Below are 15,975 nucleotides of genomic sequence, written 5' to 3'. Positions count from 1 at the left end.
CCTTTCTAATTTTCTCTTCTGTAGATATTGATTTTACTTTAACACAGCTAACTTTACTATGCCTCTCCTCACATAAGACCATTAGACCTATGTGTTGATCTTTATAAGGTTAAACACATTTTCTGAAATCTTAGCCTGCCTGTCATGCATTTTAAAGAAAAAGACCAAATTAAAGAAGTCATCAGTGGGTAAACTATTAAGTAGAAATTAAAACTTTTTATTCAAGACACAGGATACAAATATTTGGTCAGAGAACAAAGATCCCAGGAGACTTTTGCAGCCATTATATTAGCTTCAATGTATTAGTCCATCTGCTCATAGATAAATGACTTTAAGCTCTGAAACAAGGACCCTTAGTAGCCTGGCAGGGACTTCTGTTGATACTGAAGACTGAGTCCTTCCCTCACTGTCTGTTTCTTAATTACTAATTTCTGAACAAGTATTTGGGTCATTGCTAAAAATGGCATACATGTAATTTTAAAACAAAAATAGTTTTTTGATATGAGTAACATAATTTTCTACCTTTTAGGACCTACTTACTGATGTCTTGCTCTTCTGCGTGGCTGGTGAAAACTGTTAGAGTCTTCCAAGGTAAGTGCATTGCACAGGGGTGAAAAAAAGTAGGCAGGGTGGGGGAAGAGAACATAGGTATATACCCAGGTGGAATGAAAACATACATTCACACATAACTTGTGCACAAAGGTTCATAGCAACATTATTCTTAATAGGTAAAAAGTAGAAACCATCCAAATGTTCATCAGTTGATGAAGAGCTAAATATAATGTGGTATGTCCTTATAATGGAACATTATTTGGCACCAAAAAGGAATGAAATACTGATACATAATACCACAGGAATGAACATTTAAAACATTATGTAAGTGGAAGAAGCCAGTCATGAAAGACCACTTATTACATGATCCACATATAACGGGGAGGAGGGGGTGATTATTAAAAGATGCAGGGTTTCTTTTGGCAACGATGAAAATGTTCTCAATTAATTGTGGTGATGGTTGCAAAACTCTGAATATACTAGAAAACATTGAATTTTGTTGTGAAAGGTTGAAAATGAATTCTGACAAGGATTAAGATAATAGAAACAACATAAGGACAGTGATGGTTCTAAGAAATATTCTCCTCTCTTCTAAGATAAAAAAACACATCCAACATCTATTATTTGGTAAGATTGAGTAGGGTTAGTGCCAGTAATGGTCTACCTTGTAAGTTGCTTTTCCAAAGTGGCCAAAGGTAGAGGCAAAGTGGGTTCTGGGGTACCCTGATTATTGTCATTCTGCATTAGGTTCTGACATCCACTGCCTTCACTCAAACCCTCTGGCGAGTTCCATCCTACAGATTCTGAGTTCCTGACTCAGAATCTTATTGTTGCGGACCTTTACACCCAGGTTTGGAGACAGAAAGGAGCACCCTCAAGTGAGGCAGAGCAGTGTCAGAAACATACTAAAATATAAGAAACTTAAGCCTTGGGACAGTTTTTTTGTTGTTGTTTGTTTTTGTTTTTGTTTTTTAAATAAGAAGCGGAACAAAGGACATTGAGTCACAGTTTCTAAAATAAACATGAACAATAGGGCATATATAATAGCACAGTATGAACCAAACTGATCAAAAGCAGTGTCACAGTATGCATAGTATACATTTATGGCTTATCTGAATTCAACATTAACTTTAGTTTAAGGATGCTTAGCCTTCATTGTTCATATGGAAGAAGTCTTCACAGTTCCAAAGTCTAAAATGAAAATTGTGCTGGAGAAGCCTAGACATTCCCACATGTGTAGAATTGTCATAAAATTTTTTAAGGAGGAAAAAGTCATTACTAACCTGCTCTCTCATTTGGCCAGATTGCTTTAATTCATATTCTTTTTTGCTGCTTTAATCAATCAAGAAAATGCTCTCCTGCAGATTCAGAGCTCAGAAATATATTCTTCCTTGCTCCTGTCCATGCCCAAGCCTCTTGATCTCTGGGGAAAGGTTGACATCTGAGATTTCTTTGTTTCACTTTGTTCAGCAAACTGTTTGAAGCAGTCAGGCTTTTGACTGAAATTTGAGTCTTCTTTCTGTCCTTTACGTACTGTCTAAAATTTTTCAGTGTTTTAAAAGAGATTTCTAATTAGTTGAGAGACCTCCAGGGTGAATATTACTATTATTAAATAACTGAATACAAATTAAACTTTTATGGTTTCTAAGCCACTGCTTATTTATTTATTTTTAATTTTTTTTTTTTTTTTGAGCTAGGTCTTACAGTGTTGCCCAGTTGGCTGATCTTGAACTCCTGTGTTTAAGCAATCCTACATCAGCCTCCCAAATAGCTTGGGTCTATAGGCATGTGCCACTACACCCTAAGCTGCTGCTTTTTAATGGAATGTTTAATGCATAACCTTTAGGCTCCAATACAATATTAGCAAGACTTAGTAACTTAGCAGATCAATGTGGCAATATTTATTCCATGAATGTTTAGGTGTCCAAGTTTGGTGCATCTATAGGATTGGACACCCATGGACTGGCTGTGAAAGCAGCAGTTTAGCATTGCCCAAAAGACGAATATTTGGAAAAGCTTTAAAAAGTTTTGACCACAAAGATTATAAGTTTTAGGCTCGTGATGCAGATTTACTGGATCCTGATGAGCAATAGGAGTGAAAAGCATTTTCTAGAAGAAAAACCTGTGGTGATTTCTAGGTAAAGGACTTCAGATGAGATCCTGAAGTAATGAAATATGGACAGGTTAAGTAGACACTAACATGAGGTTAGGCAAAGCTCTAAGATAATAGACAGATGACATCAGAAACAAAATAAATGCTCGGCAATGCCATGGCCTTGAATTTTTACTTTACTTAGGAGTTGAGGATATTCTGAACCCTGAGGATTTCAACCAAGAAAAACAGTAGCAAGGCAAATCAGTTTAAAAAATAATTCTGACATATATTGTGAAGGATTTTATTCAACTTAAAATCAGAAAAATAACCACTAATAGTTTATGTGATACTTCTTCTAATTCTTATCTGGTATTTTAATTCTAGATTTCTATTAAGGTTCAGTAAACTGCAACAAATCAACCAAGGGCTGGGCTATGATAAGGTGTTTTAAACAAACACAAATAACAGTGAACCAGAAAGAGACATAAAGTTCGTTTAAGGCATCAGTGTGTTTGTAGGGGACATGGGTTAGTAAAGAACAAAGGCTCAGAAATCAGAGAGACATTTCTTTTACTTTTTATGTGACTTTAAGTGGGCCTGTGACTTACGTTTGCTAGGCCCACAGTTGTCTTCAGTAGACACTGCCAGATTTCTAAGTGGTTTTACCATTTGACTCTCCCACCAGCAATTTTTTAGAATTTTAGTGTCTCTACATCCTCACCAACATTCAGATGAGTGGATGGTGGTTTCTCACTGTGTTTTTAGTTTGTATTTCTCTGATAGAAAACAATATGTAGCACCTTTTCTTATGTTTATTGGATTCTTAGAGATCATATATTGTGAAGTGCCTGTTTGAATTTTTTGCCTATTTTTTAAACTGAAGTTTTTGAGGGTTGGTCGGGTTTTTTTGTTGTTGTGTTTTTGTTTTTGTTTTTGTTTTGTCTCTCATATTGATCAGTAGTTTAAAAGAAAATATATTCTAGAATATGAATTCTTTACTGGGTATATCTTGCAAATATCTTTTTCCAGTCTGTGGCGTGCTGTTTTACTTTCTTAATGGTGTCTTTTGATGAATATAAGTTCTTAATTTTAATGTAGCCACACTTACGGTTTTTCCCTGTATGTTTAGCACTTGTATGTCCTATTTTAAAAACTTCTGTCTACCCTAAGGTCTTTTGTAATATTTCAGTGGCTTTTCAAATTTAAATCATTAATCCATTGAGAATTTGTTTTAGTAAGAGATAAGAGGTAGGGGTCCAATTTTATTTTTTTCCAAATGCTTTTACACTTCTCTGAAAACATTTCTCAATTAATATTTTAAATGCCACCTTTAGGGTGTTTCCAATCACTATAATCGTAAGATTATGCTATAAAACACTCCAATACTTACCAATGTTCAATGAAACATTAAAACACCAAAAGACAAGGTCTCGGAAACAGATAAATCTCTCTATGAACCAGATATAGAACAGAAAAGCAAAACTGAGTGGAGCTGAAGTCAATGGGCTTCTGTCTTGTGGGTTTCTTGTTTTGTTTTTTCGAGGGGCAGTATTTGCTGGGGGTTCAGCTGCTGTGAGGTAAGGAGTACTTAATGTATATGAACAAGGGGCATGAATCCTGATTTCCATATCAAACCAGGGGCTAGGGTAAAGGATCTTCTCATGAAAAAAGGCAAAATGGCAAAAAGGTAGGGGAAAACAAAGTTTCTGGTCCCTACATTGGTCTGTGACCTTCAGAAAACTTCAGGGTACATTTGAAGTAAGGTGCATCCTTGTAATCAGAACAAAAGTAGATGCCTTTGAGCTTTGTGACAGCATCAGGTTTATCTCCATTGTCACCTTGGAACAAGAATCCTAATATGCCATTATCAGACCTCATTCTGGATTGGGGTGATTATGACTTGGGTAGATGTAAATACAGGACTACCTGACCATGGTCTGGGTTAAATACAGGAGGACGAGAAAGGAGGAAAAACAGTGAAGCTTATAACAGGCCAAAATTCCATGCCTATGGATCAGGTATTCCTTAAGCTACTGGTTGATTTAGGGGTGCTAGCTGAGGCCCTAAGGAAAGGAAAAGCAAACATACATCTGGAATGGATACCAATTTCCGTGAGGAAAAAAGCAAAACAAAACACTGCAGACTCTTTAAGGATAAAAGGAGCCCAACATAATCAACTTTACATCTAATGGCTGTTTGTCACATTGGAGGCTCAGCAGTGATACTGTGTTGCTGGCAGGTGGGACACTCAGAGACAGCTGTAGCTGTATCAGCCTTGGCGAGTTAGAGTCCATGCTGCTGAGACCATGTATAGCCTCCATTTCTGCCTTTCTGGTCATTTCATTCATAGGACACTGTGCTGGGGTGGCCCTTGACAAAAACCGGCTATTATTAACTCACCAAGTCATTTTGTTTACTTGATTGTTTAATACTCCTTCCATGATAATAATTTCATTTTAATAATGTTTTCAGGGGCCAGGTGCTGTTGCTCAGGTCTGTAATGTCAGTGATTTGAGAGGCCAAGGTAGGAGAATTGTTCAGGCCAGGAGTTGAAGTTGAGAATTGTTCAGCCTGGGCAACATGCCAAGACCCTTTTACCTTCCTAAGGACATCAATGGGTGATACAATAATCTATGTACTTCATTCAGGCCCGTTCTCATAGGCCTATCTACATGCCTCTATACTAGAACTCCTTATCTCCGTGTCTTTCAGTCTTCCATGTTTCTGACCATTAGCCCAAGCCATTTGTCACTGCCCATGAATCAATACACATTCTCATTACAAGCCCACTCCTCCTTTCACACAAGGTGGATGACCAATGCCTGAACTTGGACCATCAGAAAGATTTTCCCTCTTCACTGTCTTTCAAGGCCACCCATCAGTGAAGTTGTATGCAGCTGCCATTCATTTTTGGATTGAGTCTAACCTATTCATTACCTCAAAACCCAGGTTTTCTCTGCCTCCTTCACATGGTTGTACATACGTTTTTTGGATATCAGTATGTGTACATAGGTTATGGTGCATAGGCCATAGTTATGACTTAGGGAATAATTCTGGGTGAACTGTGGTGGATGATGGGGTGTCCACTCATGCAGTTTACATGTGCCCTGTGGTCCTGCATGTGATTATCCTGTATATAGTATTTCTATCTTATAATAGATTATTGGTGAGCCATCTTAACTTTATGACTTACCGAGTTCAGCAGTTCTGGACATATGGTCACTAAGTGTCACATAGTCAAATATTCCATCTTTGTTAGGTCCCAGTACCATATCAGAAGCTGTTTTTGTTTTGTTTTGTTTGTTTTGTTTTTGAGATGGAGTTTCACTCTTGTTGCCCAAGCTGGAATACAATGGCACAGTCTTGGCTCACTGTTACCTCCACCCCTGGGTTCAAGCGATTCTCCTGCCTCAGCCTTCCAAGTAGCTGGGATTATAGGCATATACAACCATGCCCGCTAATTTTGTATTTTTAGTAGAGACGGGATTTTACCATGTTGACCATGCTGGTTTCGAACTCCTGACCTCAGGTGATCCACTCATATCAACCTCCCAAAGTACTAGGATTACAAGGATGAGCCACCTCACCTGGCCCAGAAGCTGTTTTTTAAAAGTCGTATAATGCCTCTTAACATTGCCTAATATGTAGGCCAGATCAGTATACCTACTTGTGGAATATGTGGCCTCCAGAACCTAAAGAGGCTTAATAGGAATGTATATCCTACAAATAATGAAAGTATTGCCTCTTCCTTTCCAATGTAAGACCCCATTTTTCTTTCTCTTCCCTAATTGCATTTGCTATTCCTTCTATGACAGTGCTAAACAATAGTAGTGAAAGTGAACTACTGAAAATTTCTTGGCCTGGTGCATTTTGATGTGTAGCTTTCTGACAATCAAAAATTTCTGTCTGTCATAATTTGCCCATTTAGATTTGCTGTCTCCTCTGGAGGTAGATTTTTATGATTTATATTTTCCTAAAAATACATCTATTTTAATAATGTTTTCAGAGGCCAGGAGCTATAGCTTATTCCTGAAATCTCAGTGCTTTGAAAGGCCAAGATGGAATAATCTCTTGAGGCCAAGAGCTGAAGACCAACCTGGGCAACATAGCAAGACTCTGTCTCTACAAAAAAATTAAACTAGCTGGGTGTGATGTTTCATACCTGTAGTCTCAGCTACTCGGGAGGCTGAGGTAAGAGGATCACTTGAGCCCAGTAATTCGAGGCTGCAGTGAGCTATGATTGTGCCACTGTACCCCAGTCTACTTGACTGAGAGAGACTGTCTCAAAATAAATAGATAGAGAAATAAAGAAATAGTGTTGAGAAAAGCAATCTGTTACAATTTGTTTTATATTTTCTCTGAATCTTTTCTTTTCACATTCTAATTGTTAAAATTTATGTTTATTTTTTCTTGTTTAGACTACTTGTTAGCTAAATGGTTTCTTGGTGCTCTCTAATTTCTTGATAATTGGAAACTTAAACTTTTATTCCTATGTGAATAACATAAATGAACATAAATATTTAATTAATGTTACATATTTTCCTCTGAGCACTATGGTTATCTATAAGGTCTGATGAATCCTTTTCTGTTATCATTTTTTTTTTAAAGAAATTGTGTAATTTTGGTCTTAATTTCCTTTTGTCCCAAGAGTTGTTAAGAAAGTTGTAAAAATATTTTTAGGGTGTTCTCCCCCATTTGATCAGATAACTTTATCTGTGTTATTTTTATAATACTTTGTGGAATTTTTTTATTTTATTGAGGGCTATTACAGAGTTAACTTTTATAAATGTCCCAAGATTCTTAAAATATATGTATGTATAATATAAATATAATATATGTATTATATACATATTGAAAATAAATATTACAAATTGTTTAAAAATTTTTAAGTTTCTTAAAACTTAAAAAAAATACTTTAAAAATTTAAAAGTATTTTTATTGTGAACACCAATGGATTGTTAAACCTTCATTATGGTTGTAGTCTATTTTTGTGTAACAAATTATCCCCAAACTTAGCAACATTAAACAACAAACATTTATTATTTCGATTTCTTTGGATCAGGAATCCAGGCTCAGCTTTGCAGTTAAGGCATCAGCCACAATTGCTGTCATCTTATGTCTCAACTACGGAAGGATTTGCTTTCAAGCTTACTCTCCTGGCTGTTGGCAGGCCTCAAATCCTTACCCACTGTTCAGAAGAGACATAGGTTCCTTTCCAGAGACATGTAGGCCTCTCTACAGGGCAGCCTACAGTGTGACAGTTGGTATTCCTTAGAGTGAATGAGGGAAAAAGCAAGAGAGAATGTGAGCAAGATGGAAACCAGAGTCCTTTGTAACTTAACCTGGGAACTGACATCTCATCCTTTTTGCCATATTATTTTGGTTAGAAGAGTCACTAGGTACAGTGCATAATCAAGGGGAAAAGATTGCCTAGGGCAGAAATACAAAAAACCATGGAATACCGGGGACCATTTTAGAGGCTGTCTACGCTAGTCTTCCTTCTGCCCCCAATGATCCTATCCCTCATATATGCAATACTCTCATCCCACCTTCCCAGTTCCCTAAAGTCTAATTCAATTATGACATCAGCTTACAGTTCAGAATCTCATCACCTAAATCATATACAGGTGTAGATGAGGAACCTCAGGTATAGTTTCTCTCAGTCTGTAAAAGTCCTCCCCAACCAAGCCCAACATACAGTAGTGACAGACAGAGGATAACCATTTTAGACAATTTTGTTTTATAAGAGGGGAAATGGGGGGCACAAAGGTCCAGTGCACTTCTGAAATCCAGTTGTTCCAATGTTTGTTCTATTTTGTTTTGAGATGGAGTCTCACTTTGTCACCCAGGCTGGAGTACAATGGCACAATCTCAACTCACTGCAACTTCTACCTCCCAGGTTCAAGCAGTTCTCCTGCCTCAGCCTCCTGAGTAACTGGGATTACAGGCACCTGCCACCACACCTGGCTAATTTTTATATTTTTAGTAGAGATGGGGTTTCACCATGTTGGTCAGGCTGGCCTTGAACTCATGACCTTGTGATTCACACACGTCAGCCTCCGAAAGTGTTGGGATTACAGGCGTGAGCCACCATGCTTGGCTGTTTGTTTTTTGAGACAAATTCTTACTCTGTTGCCCAGGTGGAGGTGCAGTGGTATATCATGGCTCACTGTAGCCTTGACCTCCTGGGCTCGGGTGATCATCCTACCTTTAGCCTCTCGAGTAGCTCAAACTACAGACACATGCCACCATGCCTGGCTAATTTTTATATTTTTGGTAAAGACAGGGTTTTGCTATGTTGCCCAGGCTGGTCTTGAACTCCTGAGCTCAAGCAATCTACCTGCCTCAGCCTCCCAAAGTGCTGAGATTACAGGCATGAACCACTACTCCTGGACTTCCAATGTTAGAAGTTTTTTGATTCGATCTGAAGACCTAGGAATGATTCTCTATGGCCTTCATCTCTATTCTTTGGGCTCATGTTTCACTCTGAGTCATTTTTCCTTTTGCAAGAAAGGTAGCACATGCTACAGTTAAGAAATCGCCTCGGCCTGCTTTTCTTGCCAGTAGAATTTTGGCAATCTAATAGCCTTTTTTCATTTTGTACTGTACTTTTCATTCTGTCCTTTTCAGTTGAAGCTGGCAGAGTTCTTCCTGATAAAATTCTTGCAAAAACATTGTGGGCTTCCTGTGAATCTTATTAGAGTTTACTCCATTACACAAAAGTGAAACCAGAAATCTTTTCTTGTTAAGTCTTTCTTTACCTTATGTTCCTGCTTATCAGTTTGAGAGTCAATGCACTTAAGTTTTCTGAAGGCGTTACTGTTTGATTGAGAGGATCTATGAAGCATATCCTTACTCTTTTTCAAAGGCCCTTTGTATGACTGAATAGTACTCTGATGGTACCACTTTTTATCTTTCTTAATATAACAGAAGTTTTTACAGACACATTCTTAGTGTCACCTTTAGACAAGGGTTCTCCTGGCACTGCCCACAGTATGAACTTCTGGGGAGCTGTTTCTCTTTTTTTAATTTTTTTGAGACATAGTCTTGCCGTCTCCCAGGCTGGAGTGCAGTGATGCAATGGCAGCTCAGTGTAGCCTCTGCCTCCCACATTCAAGCAATTCTCCTGCCTCAGCCTCCGAAGGAGCTGGAATTACATTCATGCGCCACCATGCCCGGCTAATTTTTCTATTTTTAGTAGAGATGGGGTTTCACCATGTTGGCCAGGCTAATCCTGAACTCCTGACCTCAGGGGATCCACCTGCTTTGGCCTTCCAAAGTGCTGGGATTACAGGCGTGGGCCACCATGCCTGGCCAGGAGCTATTTCTTAATGTTAGCTTCTTCTAAATGTGAAGGGTTTGAGGATTTTCAAAAACATCAAGTCCTGATTTCTTAAAAGAATTTTTAAATTGTGGTAAGATACACATTGTATTTACCATCTTAACCTTTGTTAAGTGTACAGTTTACTGGTATTAAGTACATTCATATTGTTTTATTTATTTATTTTTAATTGCATTTTAGGTTTTGGGGTACATGTGAAGAACATGCAAGATTGCTGCATAGGTACACACATGGCAGTGTGATTTGCTGCCTTCCTCCCCTTCACCTATATCTGGCATTTCTCCCCATGCTATGTCTCCCCACCTCCCCACCCCCTGTCCCTCCCAACAGACCCCAGTGTGTAGTGCTCCCCTCCATGTGTTCTCATTGTTCAACACCCACCTAAGAGTGAGAACATGTGGTGTTTGATTTTCTGCTTTGTGTCAGTTTGCTGAGAATGATGGTTTCCAGGTTCATCCATTGTCCCTACAAAGGACATGAACTCATCGTTTTTGATGGCTGCATAATATTCCATGGTGTATATGTACCACATTTTCCCTGTCCAGTCTATCATTGATGAGCATTTGGGTTGGTTCCAGGTCTTTGCTATTGTAAACAGTGCTGCAATGAACATTCATGTGCACGTGTCCTTATAGTAGAACAATTTATAATCCTTTGGATATATACCCAGTAGTGGGATTGCTGGATAAAATGGAATTTCTATTTTTAGGTCCTTAAGGAATCGCCACACTGTCTTCCACAATGTTTGAACTAATTTACACTCCGACCAGCAGTGTAAAAGTGTTACTATTTCTTTACATCCTCTCCAGCATCTGTTGTCTCCAGATTTTTTAATGAGTGGCATTCGAACTGGCATGAGATGGTATCTCAATGTGGTTTTGATTTGCATTTCTCTAATGACCAGTGATGATGAGCATTTTTTCATATGTTTGTTGGCCTCCTGTATGTCTTCTTTTGTAAAGTATCTGTTCATATCCTTCGCCCACTTTTGAATGGGCTTGTTTGTTTTTTTCTTGTAGATCTGTTTTAGTTCTTTGTAAATTCTGGATATCAGCCCCTTGTCAGATGGGTAGACTGCAAAAATTTTTTCCCATTCTGTTGGTTGCCGATTCACTCTACTGACTGTTTGTTTTGCCGTGCAGAAGCTGTGGAGTTTGATTAGGTCCCATTTGTCTATTTTGGCTTTTGTTGCCAGTGCTTTTGGCATTTTGGTCATGAAGTCCTTGTCTATGCCTATGTCCTGAATGGTTTTGCCTAGATTTTCTTCTAGGGTTTTTTTTTTTATGGTGTTAGGTCTTATGTTTAAGTCTTTAATCCATCTGGAGTTAATTTTAGTGTAAGGTGTCAGGAAGGGGTCCAGTTGCTGCTTTCTGCACATGGCTAGCCAGTTTTCCCAACACCATTTATGAAACAGGGAATCCTTTCCCCATTGCTTGTTTTTGTCAGGTTTCTCAAAGATCGGATGGTTGTAGATATGTTGTGTTTTCTCTGAGGCCTCTGTTATGTCCCATTGGTGTATATCTCTGTTTTGGTACCAGTACCATGCTATTTTGATTACTGTAGCCTTGTAGTATAGTTTGAAGTCCGGTAGTGTGATGCCTCCTGCTTTGTTCTTTTTGCTTAGAATTGACTTGGCTATGTGGGCAGTCTTTTGGTTCCATATAAAGTTTAAGGTGTTTTTTTCCATTTCTGTGAAGAAGGTCATTGGTAGCTTAATGGGAATAGAGTTGAATCTGTAAATTACTTTGGGCAGTATGGCTACTTTCACGATATTGATTCTTCCTAGCCATGAACATGGAATGTTTCTCCATCTGTTTGTGTCCTCTCTTATTTCGTTGAGCAGTGGCTTGTAGTTCTCCTTGAAGAGGTCCTTTACATTCCTTGTTAGTTGTATTCCTAGGTATTTTATTCTCTTTGTAGCAATTGTGAATGGCAGTTCATTCTTGATTTGGCTCTCTTTAAGTCTGTTACTGGTGTATAGGAATGCTTGTGATTTTTGCACATTGATTTTGTATCCTGAAACTTTGCTGAAGTTGCTTATCAGTTTCAGGAGATTTTGGGCTGAGACAATGGGGTCTTCTAGATATACAATCACATCATCTGCAAATAGAGACAATTTGACTTCCTCCTTTCCTATTTGAATACCCTTTATTTCTTTTTCTTGTCTGATTGCTGTGGCTAGAACTTCCAGTACTATATTGAATAGGAGTGGTGAGAGAGGGCATCCTTGTCTAGTGCCAGATTTCAAAGGGAATGCTTCCAGTTTTTGCCCATTCAGTATGATATTGGCTGTTGGTTTGTTGTAAATAGCTTTTATTATTTTGAGATATGTTCCATCAATACCTAGTTCATTGAGGGTTTTTAGCATAAAGCGCTGTTGAATTTTGTCAAAGGCCTTCTCTGCATCAATTGAGATAATCATATGGTTGTTGTCTTTGGTTCTGTTTATGTGGTGAATAACGTTTATGGACTTGCATATGTTGAACCAGCCTTGCATCCCTGGGATGAATCCTACTTGATCATGGTGGATAAGCTTTTTGATGTGCTGTTGCAATCAGCTTGCCAGTATTTTATTGAAGATTTTTGCATCTATGTTCATCATGGATATTGGCCTGAAGTTTTCTTTTCTTGTTGAGTCTCTGCCGGGTTTTGGTATCAGGATGATGTTTGTCTCATAAAATGATTTGGGAAGAGTTCCCTCTTTTGGGATTATTTGGAATAGTTTCAGAAGGAATGGTACCAGCTCCTCTTTGTATGTCTGGTAGAATTCGGCTGTGAACCCATCTGGACCTGGGCTTTTTTTGGGTGGTAGGCTCTTTATTGCTGCCTCGACTTCAGACTTTGTTATTGGTCTATTCAGGGTTTCGACTTCTTCCGGGTTTAGGCTTGGGAGGATGGAAGTGTCCAGGAATTTATCCATTTCTTCCAGGTTTACTAGTTTATATGCATAGAGTTGTTTGTAATAATCTCTGATGATGGTTTGAATTTCTGTGTAATCTGTGGTGATATCACCTTTATCTTTTTTTGTTGCATCAATTTGGTTATTCTCTTTTCTTTTTTATTAATCTGGCTAGTGGTCTGTCTATTTTGTTGATCTTTTCAAGAAAACAGCTCCTGGATTTATTGATTTTTTGAAGGGTTTTTTTGTGTCTCTATCTCCTTCAGTTCTGCTCTGATCTTAGTTATTTCTTGTCTTCTGCTAGGCTTTGAGTTTTTTTGATCTTGCTCCTCTAGCTCTTTCAATTTTGATGCTAAGGTTTCAATTTTAGATCTCTCCTTGCTTCTCATGTGGGCACTCATTGCTATATATTTTCCTCTAGGAACTGCTTTAAATGTATCCCAGAGATTCTGGTATGTTGTGTCTTCATTCTCATTGGTTTCGAAGAACATCTTTATTTCTGCCTTCATTTCATTGTTTATCCAGTCAACATTCAAGAGCAAGTTGTTCAGTTTCCATGCAGCTGTGCGGTTCTGAGTTAGTTTCTGCATTCTGAGTTCTAACTCGATTGCACTGTGGTCTGAGAGACTGTTTGTTATGATTTCCATTCTTTTGCATTTGCTGGGGAGTGATTTATTGCCAATTATGTGGTCAGTTTTAGAGTAGGTGTGATGTGGTGCTGAGAAGAATGTATATTCTGTGGATTTAGGGTGGAGAGTTCTGTAAATGTGCATTAGGTTTGCTTGTTCCAGGTCTGAGTTCAGGTCCTGATAGCCTTGTTGATTTTCTGTCTGGTTGATCTGTCTAATATTGACAATGGGGTCTTAAAGTCTCCCACTATTATTGTGTGGGAGTCTAAGTCTCTTTGTAAGTCATTAAGAACTTGCCTTATGTATCTGGGTGCTCCTGTATTGGGTGCATATATATTTAGGATCGTTTTCTCTTCTTTTTGCAGTGATCCTTTTACCATTATGTAATGTCCTTCTTTGTCTCTTTTGATCTTTGTTGCTTTATAGTCTATTTTATCAGAGATGAGAATTGCAACTCCTGCTTTTTTTTGCTCTCCATTTGCTTGGTAAATCTTCCTCCATCCCTTTATTTTGAGCCTTTGTGTATCCTTGCATGTAAGATGTGTTTCCTGGATACAGCACACTGATGGGTTTTGGCTTTTTATCCAATTTTCCAGTCTGTGTCTTTTGATTGGGTCATTTAGTCCAATCACATTTAGGGATAGTATTGTTATGTGTGAACTTGATACTGCCATTTTGATGCTACCTGGCTGATTTATTGGTTAGTTGATGCAGATTCTTGATTGTGTTGATCCTCTTTTACCATTTGGTATGTTTTTGGAGTGACTGGTAATGGTTTTTCCTTTATATGTGTAGAGCCTCTTTCAGGAGCTCTTGTAGAGCAGGTCTGGTGGTGATGAAATCTCTGGGTACTTGCTTGTTTGCAAAGGATTTTATTTTTCCTTCACTTATGAAGCTTAGTTTGGCTGGATAGGAGATTCTGGGTTGAAAGTTCTTTTCTTTAAGGATGTTGAATATTGGCCCCCAATCTCTTCTGGCTTGTAAGGTTTCTGCTGAGAGATCTGCTGTGAGTCTAAAGTTACCCTTTGTGGGTAACCCGACCTTTTTCTCTGGCTGCCCCTAGCATTTTCTCTTTCATTTCAACCCTGGTGATTCTTACGATTATGTGCCTTGGGGTTGCTCTTCTTGAGGAATATCTTTGTGGTGTTCTCTGTATTTCCTGGACTTGAATATTGGCCTACCTTGCTAGGTTGGGGAAGTTTTCCTGGATAATATCCTGAAGAGTATTTTCCAGCTTTGATTCATTCTCTTTGTCACATTCAGGTACACCTATCAAACGTAGATTAGGTCTTTTGACATAGTCCCACATTTCTTGAAGTTTTTGTTCATTCCTTTTTGCCCTTTTTTCTCTATTCTTGCCTTCTCTTTTTATTTCATTGAGTTGATCTTCGACCTCTGATATCCTTTCTTCTGCTAGGTCAATTCGGCTATTGAAGCTTGTGCATGCTTCGCGAATTTCTCATGTTGTGTTTTTCAGCTCCATCAATTCACTTATATTCCTCTCTATGTTGTCCATTCTCATTAGCATTTTGTCCAATCTTCTTTCAAGGTTCTTAGTTTCTTTGCGTTGGGTTAGAACATGTTCTTTTAGCTCACTGTAGTTTCTTACCACCCACCTTCTGAAGTCTGATTCTGTCATTTCATCACACTACTTCTCCATCCGGTCTGTTTCCCTTGCTGATGAGGAGTTGTGATCCCTTTTAGGAGGAGCGGTGTTCTGGTTTCGGGAGTTTTCATCTTTTTTGCGCTGGTTTCTTCCCGTCTTTGTGGGTTTATCCACCTGTTATCTTTGTAGTTACTGTCTTTCAGATTGGGTCTCTGAGTGAGCTTCCAGTTTGTGGATGATGAAGTTACTTCTTTTTCTTAGTTTTTCTTCTAACAGTCTGTCCCCTCTGCTGTAGGACTGCTGAGGTCCACTCCAGGCCCTGCTTGCCTGGGGATCACCTGCAGTAGCTGCAGAACAGTAAGGGTTGCTACCAGTTTTCTCTTCTGCTATCTTTGTCTCAGAAGGATGCCCGCCAAATAGCAGTCTGTTCTCTCCTTTATGAGGTGACTTTTTGGATCTATGGGGGTCAGGGAGCTGCTTGAGGAGACAGTCTGTCCTTTATTGGGGCTTAAGTCCTGAGCTGTGAGCTCCGTTGTTCATTCAGAGTTGCTGGGCAGATACATTTAGGTCTACTGCAGCAGAACTCATAAACTCCCTTTTTTTTTCCCCCCCAGGTGCTCTGTCCCAGGGAGTTGGGGCTTTACTTATGAGTTACCGTTGTGCTGTTGTCTTTTTTTCGTTTTTCTTTCAGGGCTGCCCTGCCCACCTAGGAGCCAGTCTAGTCACTGTCTGCCTGCAGAGGCTTTGCTGAGCTGCTGTGGGCTCCACCCAGCTGCCATTTGATCTTCCCTGCAGTCCTGTTTATATGGGTGTAGTTAGAACTGCCTCGGCAATGGTGGCCCGCCTCTGCTA

The 15,975-nt window shown here is 38.8% G+C and overlaps 1 long non-coding RNA gene across 1 annotated transcript in view; it reads left to right on the top strand.

Annotated features, from left to right (window-relative positions):
* The window catches only part of LOC104653210 (uncharacterized), a 181,035-nt gene that overhangs the window by 117,198 nt on the left and 47,862 nt on the right, over nt 1–15,975 (top strand). Inside the window, exon 2 of the long non-coding RNA XR_012519182.1 lies at nt 530–591. This is a non-coding gene — a long non-coding RNA (uncharacterized LOC104653210). The remainder of the gene's footprint in view (nt 1–529; nt 592–15,975) is intronic.

Source organism: Saimiri boliviensis, chromosome 1 (genome assembly GCF_048565385.1).
Source record: "Saimiri boliviensis isolate mSaiBol1 chromosome 1, mSaiBol1.pri, whole genome shotgun sequence".
Lineage (NCBI taxonomy): Eukaryota > Metazoa > Chordata > Mammalia > Primates > Cebidae > Saimiri > Saimiri boliviensis.
This window is presented reverse-complemented; position numbering and strand designations above follow the sequence as displayed.